Source organism: Cryptotermes secundus, unplaced genomic scaffold (assembly GCF_002891405.2).
Source record: "Cryptotermes secundus unplaced genomic scaffold, Csec_1.0 scaffold1232, whole genome shotgun sequence".
Lineage (NCBI taxonomy): Eukaryota > Metazoa > Arthropoda > Insecta > Blattodea > Kalotermitidae > Cryptotermes > Cryptotermes secundus.
In genome coordinates, this window is record NW_019719383.1 from 49,083 (window position 1) to 66,941 (window position 17,859).

Consider the following 17,859-nt stretch of genomic DNA (forward strand, 5'->3'; position numbering starts at 1 on the left):
TTTCAGTTGACCTAATATTTCCAGCCGCACTATGGTCCTGGGGTCAACTCAGCCTCTAACAGGAATCTTCCTGGGGGTAAAGGGCGGCCGGCGCGTGAAGCTGAAAACCTCACCGTCATCTGTGAGTCGATTGTCTAGAAATTGTGGGAGCCTCGACATCCCGCAAACCTATGGGCCTCCACGGCCTGTTACAGGAATACCTCTGCCTTACACTTACACCACCCTTGTAAGATGCGAGTGGCACTAACTGCAATTAATAAAGGATTCTGAAATAGTGTACAGTAAGAGACCTTTGAAAAAAAAATGCAACTTTTTACAGAATGTAAGACAACAAAATAACTCTATGAAGCTGAGTCGTGCTTGAAAAGCCAAAAGTTGCTCATCCACTCACGAAATTCCAAGAATTTAATGGAAGCTGAAGGCCAATTACTGTGGTCAAAATATTCCATTACTGGTCCGTATCCTGACCAAGATGAACATAGTGGATAACCCCACCCCCCAACTGCTATTTCCATATTTTACCCCATAAATGTCTAGTCTTCACAGTGACCTCTTTCCTTCAGGTTTTCCCATAAAATCCCTGCGTGAACTCCTCTTCGTCCCACGTGTGCTACATACGCCAAGTCATCCCCTTTCATTTAACAATTTTAGCAATTTCCGATGAGTATCAATTGTGAAGTTTCTTATTATACATGTTTCTCCGCCTCCTATTATTTATTCCTTCTTAGGCAATTGAATTCTTGTCAACTGTCAACTCAAATATAGCGCCATCTCTTCTCAGCCTTCCTTGCAGAGCTCGACTCAACTGAACTCCTCACTCACAACTACTTCACTTTACTCAACTGAACTGGTCAGAGTCAAAGTCAGAGTCAGAGTTACTTTATGACTGGCGGCTTACTGTCAATCAGTCAGTCTTGGCGTCAGGCCCCTTGAGGCCCGAGACCAAAGATTTTTTTTCCAACTGAACTCTTGCGGTCTTAGCCCTTATGTAACATCCTCTCTGACGAGAAGATGGGTTTGTCTCTTATGAATATATTTCGCACATATAACATGTTACTGAAAAGTCTTCCTTTTGAACTACACACAAGTCCTCTGTCAGTACAGGCTTTACAGGGCAGATCGTGCCTAACTTACGTATCTTATGCTACAACGACAACTTAGTCATTTGAACGGTCGTAAGCTTGAGTCAGAGTCAGAGTTACTTTGCGACTGACGGTCAGCCAGTCAGCAAGTCTTGGTGTCGAGCCCCATTTGGGGCTCATGACCAGATATTAATTATTATCGTTTGACAGTTATGGTCTTGTTTCTGTGGGGCACCCTCTCTGACGAGAGGACGGGTCTGTCTTTTGTATATGCTGCTGGCTCTTGCCAGCGCAGTCTTTCTCGGGTCCGAGTCCCTTGGGACTCGCGATCATATTTTATTGTCTCAGAATTGAGAGTTGAGAGAGAGAGACACACACACACACACACACACTTACGGATCATCTTCAGAGGGAACATCAATACTTATTCGGAAACCACCATCACAATAGGTGTTCTGATTGCTAAATTACATACACACATAATGTCTGGAATACACAATGTACACAATATTCAACTTTTCACAATCACAGCAGCCTTCCTGGTATTAACACTTTTATAGTGTTTAAAAAATTTTAGCTTACCTGGACTTAAATATATTTAACAGATACAGACAAATGGAAATGGAAATATACAGAAAACCCACGACATGCCACCCTAAAGAACAAAAATTGCCAGCATATAAAAATTGGATACACAGACTTCTTACACTACCCCTTGAGGAAAATGCTAAAATCAAAGAATTAAATACTATTATCAATATAACACTAAATAATGGCTATAGAAAGGAAGACATCACACATCTATATAATAAACTTAAGCGAAAGATGGGTAACCGGGATAACAAAGACGAAAAAGAACAAAATGGGTCACTTCTACTTATACAGGAAATTACATACGAAAAATCACAAAACTATTCAAAAACACTAACATAAAGATAGCCTTCAAAACAGCCAACACAATAGGTAAACTAATAAATGAAAAACGAGAAATAAACCCCTATGAACAAAGTGGGATATAGGAAATAACATGCCAAAGTTGTCAAAAAGTATACATTGGCCAAACTGGTAGAAATCTAACAAGATACAAAGAAGACATAAGAAACATAAGACCAAACAAGGACGAATCAGCATTTGCCCAACACATACTAAATAAACACCATCAGTACGNAAAAAAAAAAAAAAAAAAAAAGAGGCATCATGAATGTAAATAAATTGATAGAAGAACAAGAACACACAAAAGAATGTAATAGCCAACATGTTCGACCTCATAATACATCAGGACACGCCCACATCAACGTCACAGACACAGGAAGTATAAATTACGCGGCACAGCACACTCTAGAACGGTGAAAACAACACAGCACCTAACTTCAGTCCCCCGTAAGCTTGACCACCGCCAATCTCGTTATAAAGCCTTCGCACCGACCACACAGAAAATAGTCTCTCTATTGTTGGCACGTGTTTACCGAGCGATCGCATAGCAACGGTCATAACGCCGACCGCACAAAAAACGACGCGTGTTGCCTTGCGTGTATTCGGTCGCGACGTGTTTAACGGTCCGGTATCTAGTTTCTGCGTCTGGCTTCACCTTGTCCAATACCGCGAACATGTTCGATTTTGTATGACTTCTGCTTGTTGTCTGCACAATTTTGTTATATAATGCGCTGCAATTTTAGGTGGTACGTGTCTGCCGCTAATTCCCAGGCGGGACAAGCGTAAGTCATTACTGATCTGATCAGTACTTTAAAGGGTTAATTTAATGTTTGCGTTTAAACGATCACTTTTGAACAGGAGTAGATTCTAATAAATGTTCTGAAGGCATTGGCTTCAATCATTTCTGTGTGAAGTCTCCACGTGATCCTCTTATCAAAGATTACACTCTGGTATTTTGCATGACTGACAAAGGGGATATTCTGCCCATTCAATGTAAGATGAGTCTGACAGGGCCTAAGTTTGTGAGGAAAGTAAATTGCCTGATATAGCGGGAGGGTTTCCACGTAGGTCTGTTCATTTGATGCTCTTCGATTGGTCGTCAATTGCCTCACATTTATGACGTTGAAGCATAAGCCCTCAAGGCTGTTGGAAATATCTTCTGCTGGCGTGTCTGGGGAAAGATGGCGGATTACTGCATTGATAGGATCTTCAGAATTTGGAGAGAAGCTGTAATACTGAAATTATTTTTCTCCAGGTAGGATTTCATGGCTGAATAGTCTGTCATTTCTTTCGTTATGATACGGTTTCCGTTTCGGAATTCGTACTCTCCTTTGACGTGATCTTTTAGTTGGCTTTGGACTCGAATTAGGTTTGTGGTAGAAATGGAGTCAGAGCAGCTGATTGGAACTCATGCTGAAGGAAATGAGAGCCGGCCAAGATCGGATGATGAAACAGATTCTGGCCAACCAAGACAAAATAGAGGCGAATAGGGAAGCCATTCAAGAACGAATGATAGCCAAAATGGATGCCGATAGGAAAGCTGGCCGAGATGAAAGGAAAGCCTGGCGAGAAGAGATGGCCACAAGAAAGTCATGCGAGATAAGAGAATGAAAAATGACAGGAAAACCGCGCGGGAAGAAATCGAAGCCAAAAGAGACGAAGAGACAATGGCCTGCCAAGAAACGACGGAGGCACTTCTAGAAGAAGAAGAGCCAACCTCAGTGGACACGAAACCTGAGGTGACACATCAGCAAGAGGTCCCTAAAGAAGACGCTTAAATGATGCCGGTCGGAGGACCGAAGACGAGGTGTAGGGGCCGGAAGTTAGCTGCAGAACGGCGAAGAAAGCCTAAGGAACGGCCCCAGGGCAAGGATGGGTGCCGAAAGAAATTGGACGTCGCCAAGAGGAAAACAACATGGGAAAATTGTGGATCCCCGAAGAGATTGGCCGTCACCCGCAGAGGGACGATCCACCGTGCAGGAGTGGCACGATGCAAGGAAAACGCCGTCGGGAAAGTTCGGACCATGGACAATGTGGTATGAGGAGCCCCGAAAGAATGGACGCTTGGGAGGAGACATCAGCCGAGACCGGAATGAAAAAGCGGAATTAAGGACCGAGGCGACAAGCGGCCGCTATACAAGAGAAAGAAGAGGGTCAGCCTACAAGACTCTCAAGAAGACCCTAGAACTGCAATTCGTGAAGAGGGCAGCCGGGATATTCGGCGGGTTGCGGAAGGTGAGAAACTCGACGCTCTGGAGGTATCACCGCCCTCCGGAGCGACAAAACAGGGATTGCACTTTGTGGAGGGGTCGACCCCCTCCAAAACGAAAGAAAGAAGCAGGAAACAGTGGGGGAGCCAGTAATGTAGAAGCACCGGCCTCCCCAGCAAGGTTGAGAATGAGAAAGAAAGGAAAAATTGTGGACGATGACGAGAACATGGAGTGACTGGAAGTACCACGGGGCTGCTAGGGACGAGCACCCTTGAAGGAGGGGCGGATGTAGCGCTCGGAAGATGAACACAAAAAAATGAAAGAAAGGGAACACCGTTAGGCTGTTTGGGACGAACAACCTTTAGGAGGCAGCAATGTGCCGTGCCGCCAGAAAGCCGGAATGGTTTAGTGAGATCAGGGTTGATTTCCTAGGCAACGAGCAACGTTTCCGCGACAACGGCTAGGAATCAGAACGCATCCATTTCTATACAACAGTTAGCAATATCCAAGCAACGAATTCTTTGAAGCAGCATTTCAATAGCAGCGGGCGAAATTGACCCTTCAACAAGGTGTTCACTATTCAGTCCGAGTGCAAGATATAACAGTTCGTATTCGGCAAGTCGCAATGTGACTTGGACTTGCAGACCAGCAGATTTCTTATCCAACCAGATGGGCCGTGTTGAAGGCTCTTGTGATGACGTCATGCCTTCCAGCCATGCTAATCGCCCTTGGTCCTATCCCTTCTTCCCGTGTGTGGACTGTACCACGAGGGATTCCGCTTCCTCTCCACCCCCCCCCCCCCCCCCACANAAGCCGGCTAGTAAATTTTACTCACTCCCTGCTTGGATCCACAGCGAAGCAGACGTACGCTGCCAGCTGGGGTGATTGTCAAATTCTGTTTCGGCTAAGGTATTCTAAATTAAGTCTGGTAGTGTGTGTGCTGGCAACGCACGTCGAGGGTTTGGTCACGTCTGGTGGCCAGTAGGTTTGTTATGTGGCAGCGACGGGCCTTAGATTAATTTTGCGTTGTTGTATTTCCCTTCGAGGAATCGCCTGTGGAAAATTAATAATAGTCAAGGTTTATTTTGTGAGAGCTGATGTAGCGTGATTGTAAGCAGAGTTACTAGAGCAGTGAGCGTGGGCAATTAAGTTTAGTCAGATGCCGCAGATAGGCAAGCCGTAAATGTAACGGACAGACTGGGTTTAAGTTGTATGTTTGGGACTATGTGCTTCTGTAAAGTTGTAATTGTTGTATTTAGTTATATTGTGTTCTCTGTTATTAAATTATGTTACTGCTGTAGAACTGACTCTTGTCGATTGGGAGTGTCTCCCTTGCTGTTAATTTGGAGTCCCTACTACATCTAGGGAGCATGTGTGAACATAACACGTGAGCCCGTGACGTTGCGCCGCTCCTGCCTTGGAAGTAGGCGCGAGATGTATAAGCCACCAGGAGGACATAGGCGGTGCACAGAACAGAAGAGTTTGTATCTGACAAGGGACCAATGACAGTTGAGCTCCGAGGAGAGCAGAAGATACTTCGCCAAGATCAGCGGTGCAAGTAATTGTGATAGTGAAGAGGAAACGCGTGAAAAACTGTATTTGCGAGTGTAAAAATGACCGTCAAATATATATTCGTTCAAATCCGAGACCCACGTAAAATTTCTTGTCGCGTTACCTAGCAAACACGCGACAATATATTAAATTACAATTACAGGCCATGTGCGCAGCATTAATAATGATAATAATAATAGTGTCTAGTATATGGGATACGCGTGACGAAATGACGAGTTCTAGTTCGGATGATTGTATTTATTAACAGCTTGGTTACAACTCCTCTTAATTACACTTTGATACAGCGCTATGGCTGTCTCCACACTTTATAATCCACTTTTACACGCACATTAGTCCTCTCTTGGTAATGGATCTCAGCACAGAAACTAGCGCTTCAAATCAGTCCAAATACTACACATAATTAAAGTCTTCCAATCTCACGCCAAGTCTTCACACGTCAAACTTCCCGTGGTTGTCACTTAAACACACTCAAATACTCCCCAACACTCCCTGGTTAGTCAAAGTCAAAGTAACATTGCGACTGACAGTCGGTCAGTCAGTCAATCTTGGTGTCGAGCCCAATCTGGGGCTAATGAATAGATATTTATTACTGTTTAATAGTTTAGGTCTTGTTATTGTGGGACGACCTCTCTGACGAGAGGACGGGTCTGTCTTTTGTCAGAGTCATTGTCTGCAGTAGTAAGTCATTTCCCATAATGTAAAGGATATTTACATTTTACTTGTTAAACATGATAATAAATGTATTAAATATATACAGGGCATCTGTCAGCCCAAGCTCAGTACAGCAGATTATGCCCTATTTCTAGTAGCTTTCGGTACAACGGCACTCTATTCACTTGAACGGTCGTATGATTGACCGCCGCGAAGTTTAAGCCTCTTATACTTCCTGTGTCGGGCTTCGCCTTGTCCAATATTGCGAACATTTTCGTTATCAAGATTTTGTACGACTTCCGCTTGTTGCCTGCATAATTTTGTCGTATAATCATACACGTATGGAATTTTAAAAGTCATGTGTAAATGGCGAACCGGTGTGTGCCTGGGAAAATTGCCTTGTTTTGCAGGCGCTGCAATTTCATTAGGCGGGTGTCTGCCGCGAAATCCAAGGCGGCACTAGCTTAAATCAATACAGATCTAATGAGAGCTTTGTGGAGGTTCAGCTTAATGTTAGCCCTTAATCGCTCACTTTTGAATAGGGAATACAATCTTATAAATGTTATGAAGGCCTTGCCTTCGATCATTTCTATGTGCAATCTCCATGTAACCCTCCTATCAAAGATTACTCCGAGATATTTTACACTATTTACAAATGGAATATATCTTCCAGTCAATGTAAGATGAGACATAGGCGAACGACGACTGCGAGAGAAAATACCCTGGGTCTTATCTTCATTAATTTTGAAATTCCGGTGCTCACACCAGGTCTCCATTAAGTTGAGACCGCGCTGCAGTTTTCCTTGCGATCTGTCGCATACAGACAGGTGTTGGGGGACATCATTTGCAAAGAGTAGAGGACAGGACCAAACCTTGTGGCACTCCTGCCTGCATTTCCTTGGCGTCGATATTTCGCACTCTTGTACTCCTTGGTTAAAAGTCAAAGTCAAAGTCACACTGCGACTGACGGCCAGTCCGTCTGTCTGTCTTGGTGTCGAGCATGACCATATCTTTTTTTTTTCTGTTTTCTTCCTTATATGAAAGTTATTGTCCTGTCAATTTGGAGCGCCCTCTCTAACGAGAGGTCGGGTCTGTCATTTATAAGTCATAGTCCGTATTAGTAAGTCCATTGTCAGTATTTACATATATTTACAAATTTAATATTAATTCCTATTTCTATATACAATATACTCGTATTCAAGGCCTGTGTCAATCCAGGCTCAGTACAGCAGATTATGCCCTATTTCTAGTATAATTCGCTACCACGGCAGTCTAGTCACTTGAACGGTCGTACGTCTGACCGCCGCCAAGTTTAAGCCTCTTATACTTCCTGTGGCTGGCTTCGCCTTGTCCGATGTTGCGAACATTCTCATTCTCATGATTTTTTATGACTTCTGCTTGTTTCTTACTCCTTTGTTCCAAGTCCAAGTCACATTGCGACTGACGGTCAGTCAATCGGTAAGTCTTATGAATTACTGTTTGGCATTTACGGTCTTGTTTTTGTGGGGTGTCCTCTCTGACGAGAGAACATGTCTGCCTTTTGTATATGCTGCTGGCCGTTGCCAGTGCAGTATTTCTCGGGTCTGAGTCCCTTGGGACTCGAGACCATATTTTACTGTCTCAGATTTGAGACTTCCCTTTTCGTCGCCTCCTACAACTCGCAGGGTCACGGTGGAGGTATTCGAACCCGCCTCCACACGGGCCCATATCGCGACTCAGAGTCAGAGTCAGAGTCAGAGTCAGAGTTACTTTACGACTGGCGGTTTACCGCCAATCAGTTCGTCTTGGCGTCAGGCCCCTTGAGGCCCACGACCAGAGTTTTTTTTTCCCAATTGAACTCTTGCGGTAATAGTCCTTATGTAATATCCTCTCTGACGAGAAGATGGGTCTGTCTCTTATGAATTAATTCGACCTTTCGTCAAGCGTATATTTCGCACATATAATGTTATCGAAAACTCTTCCTTTTGCTTTACACACAAGTTCTCTGTCAGTACAGGCTTTACAGAGCAGATTATTCCTAAATAACAGATCTTACATTACAACGAATACTTAGTCATTTGAACGGTCATAAGCTTCACCACCGCCAAGTTTAAGCCTCTTATATTTTCTGTGTCTGGCGTCACCTTGTCCTATACCGCGAACATGTTCGTTATCATGATTTTGTATGACTTCTGCTTGTCTGCACAATTTTCTCATATAATCGTATACATACGGAAAGTTGAAAGCCGTGTGCAAGTCGCGGACTGGTGTGTAGCTTGGAAAAATTTCAATGGTGGGCAAAATCTTTTGCATGCGCTGCAATTTTAGGAGGTAGGTGTCTGCCGCTAATTCCCAGGCGCGACAAGCGTAAGTCATTACTGATCTGATCAGTGCCTTATAGAGGGACAGTTTAACGTTTGCGTTTAAACGCTCACTTTTGAATAGGGAGTAGATTCTAATAAATGTTCTGAAGGCCTTGGCTTCAATCATTTCTATGTGAAGTCTCCACGTAATCCTCTTATCGAAGATTAAACCCAGGTATTTTGCATGATTGACGAAAGGGACATTCTGCCCATTCAATGTAAGATGTGTCTGAGGGGGCCTAAGTATATGAGAGAAGTAGACTGCCTGAGTTTTATCTTCATTGATTTTTATGTTCCAGCGATCACAATACGTCTCAATAACACTGAGACCTCGCTGCAGCTTTCTGAGAACATAACCCTCTTTGCGGTCTGTCGCATATATACAGGTGTCTTCAGCAAAGAGACCTACATAGACACCAGGTGTTTGGGGAGTGTCGTTTATATAGACTGTACAGTGCGGGGGGAGAGAACAGAACCTTGCGGCGCTCCTGCTTGTATATCCCTTGTGTAGACATTTCACCTTCGACTGAAACTCTGAATTTTCTCTCAGAAGGGAAAGAGCTAATAAGCTTGATTAATCTTATCGAAAATTGTAATGTAGACAATTTATATAGGGCCATTCCATGTGAAATCATCCAGAGAGGTCGCTCACCATTTCTAAATAAATTCAAAATTTGTACACTTATTTCTACACATTTTCACACCTCAAAAGAAAATGTTAAAAAACTGTGATCCGCTCCGTTCTCCCGGTACAGCCGTTTTTATAATGAGAAAAAACGCGTTTTCGGCTCAAATTGAGGTTTGCGTTATCTTCTGTATCTCGATAACTATTGAAGCTAGAGACTCCAATGGAAAACTAATTTGTTCCTCATGATATGGACAACAAATCATATCATTACAAGGTTTTACTCAACTCACTTCATCTAGGCGTAATTAAGCTTGAAACTTACCTATCGATTTTGGGAAAAAACGCTATTTTTGACCTTCAGAAACCAATGGAAGGGGGAATATACCAGATCTGTGGTTTCTACCCTTTCTTTTCTCCTACATGAAGAATATAATCACACAGTTTTGAACACCGTACCTATTTTCCAGGAGCTTTCAAACTTTGCTCTGGGCCCCAAATCGGCAATTTTTAACGTCTCATATCTCCGGTGGGGATGCTCCGAAAAATTTTAAACTCATAGCAAATAAAGCTCTATTCCAGAGTAACGTGGAGTTAAAATTATAACTTTGATATTCAACTAATAGCGAAGTTTCTATAATGCGAAAAAACGCGTTTTCGCCTGAAATGGAGGTTTGCGTTATCTCACATATCTCGATAACTATTGAAGCTAAGACTCCAATAAGAAACCAGTTTATTCCTCATGATATGGACTATAAATCATATCATTACAATGTTTCACTCAACTCACTTCCTCTAGGTCTAATTAAGCTCCTAGTTACTCCTAGAGTAACTCCTAGTTACTCTAGAATAGGGCATTATTTGCTATGAATTTCAAATTTTTCGAAGCTTCTCCACCGGAGATATGAGATGTTAAAAATGGCCAATTTTGGGTCCAGAGCAAAGTTTGGAAGTTCCTGGAAAATTTTAGAAAATATGTATGTTGTTCAAAATTATGTGATTATATTCTCCATGTAGGAGAAAACAAAGGGAAGGAAACACAGATCTGATACTTTCCCCCTCCCATTGGTTTTTGAAGGTGAAAAATAGCGTTTTTCGCAAAATCGATAGGTAAGTTTCGAGCTTAATTAGACCTAGTAGAAGTGAGTTGAGTGAAACATTGTAATGATATGATTTATAGTCCACATCATGAGGAAGAAATTGGTTTCTTATCGGAGTCTCTAGCTTCAATAGTTATCGAGATATGGGAGATAACGCAAACCTCCATTTCAGGCGAAAACGCGTATTTTCGCATTATAGAAACTTCGCTATTAGTTGAGTATCAGAGTTGTAATTTTAATTCCATGTTACTCTGGAATAGAGCTTTATTTGCTATGAGTTTGAAATTTTTGGGAGCTTCCCCACCGGAGATATGAGACGTTAAAAATTGCCGATTTGGGGCCCAGAGCAAAGTTTGGAAGCTGCTGGAAAATTTTGGAAAATAGGTACGGTGTTCAAAATTATGTCATTATATTCTTCATGCAGGAGAAAACAAAGGGTAGTAACCACAGATCTGATACTTCCCCCCCCAATTGGTTTCTGAAGGTCAAAAATAGCGTTTTTCCCAAAATCGATAGGTAAGTTTCAAGCTTAATTACAGCAGTTTCACGCCTGATGGGTTGGAAACACCACTATTCCAAAATGCATGTTTAGCATTCAGATCTCCTGCCAATATTGACTGAAGTCTAAAGCTTAAGAGCTCAGTGATGTAAGCATCATTCCAGGTGTGGCCTGGGGACTTGTATACTGCTACAAGCAGTATTTCGCTATTACCAATCGGTATGCAAACCCCTGTGGCCTCTATTGAAACAAGCGGGAGCAGGTCTACATGTTTGTGGGGAATGCCTTTCCTCACTGCAACGGCAGTTCCGCCTTTTCTTCCTGGGAAGCGGTCAGTACGATAAAAGTGATAATTTGGAATAAAGAATCTATCATGGGGTTCGGGATGTGTCTCTGAGAGAAGAGCCACATCTATATACAAGTCTTGCAGCTGTTTACTGAGCTCATAGCGCTGCCTCCAAATGCCATTTGCATTAAATGCTATGACTTTGAGTGGCCTATGAACTCTACCAGCCATTTTGTTGCCTAAAATTAGGTACCATTTTTGTAATGACCATTATTCTGTCTTCTTGTGATATAGCTCCACTGAGCTCTGTCATGATCTGCTGCACTGCAGTGGCTACAGTGTCACTGTTAGACGAACTGGGAGCCTGTACTGACAGACCTGTTTTCTGAAATTCCTGTTGTGGCACCTACAGCTGCACGGGGTCCCGGCCATGTTTCCCTTCTGTCTGCGGTGCCTTTGGTTGCTGGTGTTGATTTTCTTGACGCAGTGCAGCTGTGTAGGATTGCTGTTGTGAGGTGAAGTTAGAGAAGGACGTCCTCCCAGAGGATCCCTTGGGAGCTCCTTGTGCTCTTTTCCTTGCAGTTCTCCTTTCGCGTGGCTGCAACCTCGGTATGACGCTGGATGAGGTTTCTCTCCTTCTTCTAGGGTACAATTTCAGAAACTCGACGTAGATTCTGTATTCGTCTTTTGGGGTATTCCTTATGCAGGTGGCCACCACCGCACCACAAACATCTTGGGGGTTGCTTGCAGTTGGCCCAGACATGGCCAAAGTTTTGGCAAGTGTAGCACTGTGTAAGGTCAGTTTGAGCTCTGTATGATTCTACCTTAATAATTATATGGTTAAGGCTATTCAATTTGAATATCTCTTGAGATTTTACTTTTCTTGTTAAGGTAACAAGGAAGAGCGGTAGGGTTTCTACGTAGGTCTGTCCATTTGATGCTCTTCCATTGGTCGTCAACTGCCTCACATTTATGACGTTGAAGCCTAAGCCCTCTAGGCTGCTGGAAATATCTTCTGCTAGTGTGTCTGGAGGAAGGTGGCGGATTACTGCCTTGATAGGCTTTTCAGAATTTGGAGAGAAGGTGAAAGACTGGAGATTATTTTTCTCCAGCTGGGATTTTGTGGCTGAATAGTCCGTCATGTCGCTTGTTATAATGCGAGTTCCATTTCGTGTGATTCGGAATTCGTACTCTCCTTTGACGTGTTCTTTTAGGTCGCTTTGGAGTCGAATTAGGTTTGTGGTAGAAGTCATCACTATTGGTGGCGGCCTACCTGATTTTCTGGGAGCCTCCTGCTCCGTGTTCTCTGTTCCAGTTGTCTCCGTGTCATTAGCTCCGAGGGGTGCGAAGAAGTTGCGAGTTGGCACTGCTTTTGGAGTCTGCTTGCCTTTGTTGCTTTGCGTGTATTCGGTCGCGACATGTTCAACGGTCCGGTACCTAGCAACGCTGTGTCCAGTCACGTCATAATACCACTTCTACTACTACTACTACTACTACTACTACTACTACTACTACTACTACTACTACTACTAATAATAATAATAATAATAATAATGTAAGGGAAAAGCCGTTGCTATGCAATGACTGCGACATACGCGAATAAATAACGGCTGTTTCTAGGCAACGAATCACTAAAAACTGAGCTGGCAAATACCGTCAACATATACAGAAGGCAGACCCGTCCTCTCGTCAGAGAGGGCGCCCCACAAAAAAATACCGTTAACTGTCAAATAGTAATAAATATCTGGTCATGAGCCCCAGATGGAGCTCGTCACCAAGACTTACTGACTGACTGACTGACCGTCAGTCGCAATGCGACTGTGACTTTGACCCAATCAGATCCCATGTGGAGGCAGGGTCGAGTACCTCCACCGTAGCCCTGCGAGCCGTAGGAGGCGACAAAAAAGAAAACCCGTTCCTGGGGGTATAACCGGGTCACACTGCTCCTTGGGGATATAAACACAGGGACCTGGCCCTCCATGTTAGGGGTCTCAAATCCGAGAAATGTGGCCTTGAGTCCCGAGGGACTCGGATCTCAGAATGACTGCGCTGACGAGGACCAGTAGTAATTGTAAATGACAGACCCATCCTCTCGTCAGAGAGGTTGTTACACAAGGACTACAACCGCAAGTCTTCAGTTGGAAAATAAAAATTCTTGTCGCCAAGACGAACTGACTGGCGATAAACCACGAGTCGTAAAATAACTCTGACTGACCCAGTCAATTGAGATCTGAGTTCTTCAAGGGAAGCTGTGAAGAAATGACGCTACGAGTATGGTTCAGCTGACAGTTCAGTTGTGAAGTGTTCTCCAGCGGGCAAAGGTGTGCCCACGGAAACTGACGAATCTCCACTGCTGAGAGCTGTTACCAAGCAACGACTAGTGAAGACGCTGCAGGCTGGAGAAGACTCACCGTGTAGTGATTTGTAAAGTGCGTAGATCAGCGATAGCGTTGTAAGTGCTTGCAGTTCCGAGTGGTGTATAAGTGATCAACAAATCCATCCGTCTACAGTCATACATAAATCGTGACGACAATAACAATAATAATAATAATAATAACAATACACAATGGAACATGAAATAGCTAACGTTTTCTTAAGTTCTTCTGAAAAACAGCTATCATGGGTCTACGTATTGTAGACCTCTCATATTCAACAGAATTCAAATTAAATGCTGACACTACTAGTACTAACTACTGCTGCTGCTGCTACTACTACTACTGCCGCCACCACCACCACCACCACCACCACCACTCAACTAAATAACAAAGAAACGCAACTACGAATATTCTTTTTAAAATTCTTTTTAACTAAAAGGTCAAGTACAGTTGAGCAGCAGATTCGAATCGAGAATCTTCGATTTAGCAGGCGTTCTAATCTGTATGCCGCAATGCTATTTCCCTATATTTTAACGACATCTACACGCCTTGCTCTAAATGTGCCTTATCACGGCAAAACCGTCGGCTGCTCGAAACTTACTATTACCGTTTAGCACGCCTGTTTACATATATGAGCATACCCAAATGTATACGTTAGTAGCGCTTTGGAAAACGTCGCATAACAAGAAACGAATAAATATTTCCGAAATTTAAACATAATATGACATTAAAAAGCTGTCTGCCGCTACTTAATGTGCGCATGCACACAAGCCTCTTACGTCCGCCCTAGGAAACGGTGCAATGTAGGGGAGCGGTAGGGTTCGATCCTAACAATCAGAATTGTAATTCATCCTTTTTTACCTCAAGTTTGTTTAAATTATGGCAAATTTGATTATCAGATCTACGTTCTACGAATAGAAATTAAAAAAGACAAGAAATAAGAGTTTACTGACAAATTTCGTTCCGCTTCAATGTATTCAAATGTGCAGGACCCAAATGCAGAAGTTCTGCAGAGTCCTAAGGTCCCTTCTTTGACATATATTCATTTTTATTATGTAGTTATGCACGTGTATATTATCCTTCATACATATTCTACAATTTTAAAAATGCAGCCATACTGGACGCTTCCAGTTTTAGTGTTCAGCACTTCCCTTTTTGACATGTTTAGTGCTCATTTTATTTTGACAAAAAAAAATGCCTTGCACAGGAGACTGGGATTTCGAAAACGTCAGCTTGAACTATCACATAACTCCAGAAATTGAATTTAGACAAAAACAGTGGACCAGCACACAGGCCGAACGCATAAGTTCGTTTCACAGTAGCTGTAAGGCTGCTTACTGCGGTGATGATGAACAGAGGCTGTAACTTCTAAAGGTTTCTGACGATGGTGGATGACACACAGAACTCTAGGTAATACATTACCTAGGATTCCGGACGATGGAAAAAGTCCAAAATCCTACTAATTCTGAGAGGCTGTATCATTACAATTTTGTGCAGTCGGCCGCTAGTATGAAACGCTACAGCCCGAGTTGACGCCAGGATGGTCTGTCATTTCCGTTTGAGCGACCGAATGATTTTCGGGTGTATCTCAGACAATCGCGCTGGTATCCAGGGAAGTTCCTATCTTTGTCGACCGGCTCGAAGCTCTGCGCTTCACGGCGACCGCCGCACCGCCGGCAACGAGATGCATACGAATTTTGACGATGAATCAGTATGCCTGATGGCCGATAATATTTGGAATTAAGGGAAGTTATTAACATTGTGGACTGCTTGACAGCATTATGCTTCATCGGGAGCAGTACAGTTCATGCGTGGGAATTTGTTTACGATTTGACAGCAGTGGGCGGCAGTTATCAGTTCAATCGGCCGTCTGTTTTCAGTTCAATTAGTGGGCCATGTCGTACGTCATGGTGCGATATACTTTAGAGCAAGCGGCCACCTCATGACTCAAGCTACGCGGGTTCAAACCCTGCAGAGGTCGTGGAATTTTTAAGGGCGGAAAAATTCAGGGAACAAGTCCTCCGGGAGGGACTTTAAGCCGTGGGTCCCATGTCGTAGCTTTACGGCACGTAAAAGAACCTCATGCCTCAAGGAGGCCTCTGAGCCAAATTATAAAGGACATTTCCCGCCCAACAATAGTCTCTAACGCCTCTGGTAGATGGGGGAAGCNGAAAGTGCGGACGTAAATTTCGTGATGAAGGAAAAGGAAATATTCGTGCGGAAATTGCAATTATTCCTGAAGAACAGCTTCAAAGGGTAAATCAGAACCCCTTCCGCCGGTGCGAGGAAAGTCTGCGTGTGATTTGTGAACTGTAACTACTTTATTCCGAAGGCTATCGGCCGACAGGCATATTGATTCACTGGCAAAATTCGTATGCGCCTCGCAGCCGCCAGTTCACCGGCCACCGTGAAGCGCGGAGCCGTGAACCGGTCAACAAAGGTAAGAACCTCGCTGCATAACGCATAATACGAGTATAAACCGTTTAGGGTCAAAAGTATAGTTTTATTGTACTGTACCCTGCTTTATAATTTGACTGAACGTCGAGGTCGGTCGATTGGTTAGCAATCGTGTTTCGTATTCGGAATGCCCCCGGTTCAAGACTCGGTGCGAAACCAGGCTAATCTTAATTTTCGTGGTTTTCCTCAGTACCTCCAGGCGAATACCGGGATAGTACTTCAAATTACACAATCGCTTTCTTCCCCATCATTTCCATTTAATTATTCGTTAACCATCCTGCCATTCGAAAATACGTAGTTCGAGATACTGAAAGTGTCTTAAACCATATAGCAAATAAATGAAACCGCAATTTGATAAAAACTCACATATACAATGCAACGGAGGGCCGCTTACAACAGCTAGCATCGTGGTGTGGCATTCTTTCGTGTTTGGGAGGTATGCTGGTCGAACGTCGGGCAGTCTGGCTGTCTCGAGAGTCAGATTCTACAGGGGCAATATCTGTTTCTTCCGAACCCACATTTGCTACTCAGGAACGATATACGTGTAAACAGCTCACTTCACAAAATGTATTTAAATAAAACAGACAGCAGCAAACTCTCGACAGGATAAAAAGACTGCAGTTCCTAATAAATATACAAAATAGTTTACCATTAAACAGGGAATTAAATACGCAACGTAAATTTGTTAGTCAAGGACGATAAGAAAATACAATGTTCCACGATTTCTTTCTGCGGAACGAAAGTTACTGGTAACTGTCACAAAGGGAAGGAGCGGAACTGCATTAGGGCTTCGAAAAGAAAGCAATGGAAGTTACAAATTTACGCTAAAATGAAAAAGTCCTAATTTCAAAATGTGCTATTATCCCGTTTTATTAACAGATTATTTGTTTATGTATTTATTCATGTCCCTGTGTCTTACGAATGAGGGGCCGGGGCAGCTTTCACTGAGCACGGCCGGAGCACAGCACTGGTTATAAGTAGCCTGGCATTTTCCCAGTAATTTAGAGTTACAATACGTCAACTTGAAACGAATGACTGTGTAATTTGAGTCGAGGTATTGCTTTTATGTCTCTCGAAATTAAGACCAGCGCGGGGCTAAATGTCGCATCATGAGACTAAATATTAACCCCCCCCCCTTCCAGCCAATTAAAACAGATCAACATACATAAAACTTCATCTTACTTAATAACAAGAAACTTCCAGGCACTGATGTAAATGTAATCGTATCGTAATCCATAAATCAGTTTAATTTGCACTGTTGCATAAAACGATTCGATTTCTACACAGTGATGGGTACCATGCAAACAGCAGAAATTAATTTTGATTTTATAAAACGTGTCACCACTAAAATCCTGCCTGGTTCGCTTATGTTGTAGCCGAGAGCTTCCTTACTACTTCAAACTTTTCAATTTGGAAAATTCGAGGGCGGATAACTGCATAATGGTACATAACTGACATATACACACCATTGCATTCGCGTTTTTATATTTTATGACTGGCAGATGAGTTGCAATAGTTTACTTAGTAAAGGGTTGTATACGGGCTATGGTACCAGAGTTCGATCACCAGCTGGAGCCTCCACCCTCCTATCCACAGGACATGGGGAATAAAACGGCCAGAGCGTAAAGTTGAACAATCATCTCCTTCCACTGCCTAGATCAGCAATCCGCGGAACTTTACCTCCATACACCCACTGCGATTTGAGAGCGTGGTGGTAAAGCGTCGAG